Below are 2,823 nucleotides of genomic sequence, written 5' to 3'. Positions count from 1 at the left end.
AGTTCAGGAGTTCCAGGATCACCTGTCCCCACTTCCTCTGTCTTTCCAGGCACTTTGCCGGCCCCTCTGTCAGAGCGCATTCTGCTTTTGGAAAAGATTGTAAGTTCACCTGATGGCCACCCCTGTTAGAGTGGGGGCCTCTTGAGGGCAGGGAGCTGGTCCGCTTCATCTCTGGCTTGGAGCACAGCACAGAGTGCCCCCTGTGGTTGTTGCTAAACTGAACTGTGGGGTGATGCCCTTTGGACTGGCTATAACCTGCTGTTTAGGTTTATGGGAATGTGAGCCTATTGTTTAAAGATCACAGTTATTTCCACTCATCCAAAATTGAGATAAATGATCTCGGCTATTACAAGAATACTGGTACTGGGCTGCTTGCAGTCTTGCTGGGAGGCCAGCATTGTACAATACACAACCAGAGAATTACAGGCTCGATCTGAGACCCCCAGTGATGTGGTGTGGACTCAAAGGGGAATGCAGAGGGATGCCCAGGGACATAGACAGGGACAGTGAAGGGGGCAGGACATTCAGAGACCCTGACAAAGTGTGACAAGGGGACACCCCTTTGACTCTGCCCCCTGCCTCTGCATGCAGTCACCAAGCCCTGTGGATTCAGCCTCCTAAACAGCCTTCTCCTCTGCCTTCCACCCATTGCTACTGTCTTCCTTCCTGCCCTCCCATTACTGTACCTGCCCCAGCTGTGGGCCCTGACTCCAGTCTCCCTCCTTCCAACCTGGAGTCCCTTCTGCATCCAGGCTCTGGTCTTGTCTTGGGCACTTTCAATGGCTTATCTCCATTATCCTTATGATAAAGTTCAGCATTCTTACCTTGCCTTACACGTGGTCTGTCTGTTGGGTAAGACAGACTAGGCATGTTGCTAAGGCAACAGCAGATGATTATTTAAGGATTTATTTGATATTTAAAATTTTTTTGAAGTGATCATGGAAAAATGTGAATTTTATTGGACATAATTTTAAAGTTTAATCTTGAATTTACATTAGGGCACCATTATGGTCAGGGGCCCAGAGCCCTCTTCTAGCCTTCCAAGGCCCTTTGTGGTCTGTCCCTTGTCAGTGCCTCCAGCCTCACCCTCAGCTGGCCATTTGCCCCCCAGGCTCTCCAGCCTCCACTGCACAGCTCACCTGCACGTGCCCACCTGCTGCAGCCCAGCTCCAGTGTTGTGTGACCTGAGGGAAGTCCCTTAACCTTTGTGTGCCTCGGTCTCCTCGTCTGTTAAATGAGGTGGGGGAGGGTCGGTTAGGTATCTACCCTGTGACAACGTGTGAGCGTGAAAGAAATGGTACAGAACATGGCTGGCACATGGACAGTGGTGATTGTCGCCTGCCACTGTTAACGCTCCTTGGAGTCTCGGCCTTCGCACAAGCTATTTCCTCTGCCTGGTACATTCTCCTCCCACTGACCTTTCCTTCATCCCAGCCAATTCCTTCCGGCCTTCAGAGCTCAGTCTAAGGGTCTTTTCCTCTCAGCGCAGCGCCTCAACCATAAACGAATAAATGCGGTGAGAAGGCACCTAGGGAAGAGCAGGGTGTGCAGAAGGGGGCTAGTCAATGGAGGGGTTTCCGTGAGGAGCCTTCTCTCGCAAGCCGCTGAGGGCCGTGACAATTCAGATGCGCAGAGGCTCAGGAAGGGCACCAGAGCTCCTTGACCGGCGGGAGGCGGGAAGCGGGTGCGCGTATCTCGCGCGCGGCTGGACCGGCACCGGGTCCGAAGGGCGCCCAGCCAGACCTAGTGGTGTCAGTGCGGCTGCTGGAGCTGCCGGGGCGGCCCGCCGGAGGCGCCAGCCGGGAGCGCGCGGAAGCCAGGCGGGTGGGCGCGCCAGCAGCAGTGACGGAGCCGGCGTCAGGTGTCCGGGAAAGAGCTCCCAGAGGCGCACGCAAGGGGACTGCGGGGAAGGCGCCAAGAGGCCGGCGAGGAGCTGCGGTGGCCGGGAACCCGGGCCCAGCTGCTCGCACAGGGATGCGCCCCACTCTCGGGCCTGGCTGGCACCCACCTGAGGCGTTTCGGGTCCTGCGGCGACACTCCGCGCACCAGGTGGGGCTGCAAGGTCACTCTGCGGGCCGGACGGAGAGTTGGGATCCAGCTCTGGCAGGGCGATCAAGGACACGCCCCGCTGGAGCGTAGGGTCTGATCTCCCCGGACCGCACCGCTACCCTGGGTCCCCAGGCCGAGTCCCCGCGGCTGCCCGACAGCGTGGCCAGCGGCGGGAGGGGAGCCCAGGACGACCGCGAGGCCCCCGACGGCAGGGCTGCGGACTCCTCGCCAGTCCCGCCCGCCACCCACAAGTGGGTAGTATCTCTGGGGCATCAGCAACCGCCCCCCAGAAACCCTTCTTGGGGCTTCTGTTCCGTGGACTTGGCCCCGCCCCTGTGCCCCCATTGGTTGGGTCCGGAGGGGGCGGGACCCGACGGCTGCGAGCTGGACTGAGAGAGGCCACCTCGGCCCGGGGCGCGCGGCACAGACTGAGGGTCCGCTCCTCCCGGAGCCCGGGGGGAGCTCGCCCTCCGCCTCTGAGCTGAGCTGCCTCGGCAGCAGCCGGACTGTCTGGCGCGGCGGCACAGACAGACTAGCCGACGGTCCCCGGTCCCCGGAGGAGCCCTTGCCCGAGGAGGTGCGGCCGCATCCGACTACCCGGAGCCGCGACAGGCGCCGCGGGCCGGACGCTCTAGGGACCGCGCTGCGTCGCGGGCGACTCCCGCCCCGTCCCGCCGGCCCCAAGCCCGGCCCGCCGCTCGCCGTCGGGGCGGCCCCAGCGCCGGTCCCGGCCGGGAGCGGATGCGCGCGCGGTGAGGCCGCCCGGGTCCCGCC

Source organism: Balaenoptera ricei, chromosome 1 (assembly GCF_028023285.1).
Source record: "Balaenoptera ricei isolate mBalRic1 chromosome 1, mBalRic1.hap2, whole genome shotgun sequence".
NCBI classification, from domain to species: domain Eukaryota; kingdom Metazoa; phylum Chordata; class Mammalia; order Artiodactyla; family Balaenopteridae; genus Balaenoptera; species Balaenoptera ricei.
The sequence above is the reverse complement of the archived record's forward strand: the minus strand, read 5'-3'. Positions refer to the sequence as shown.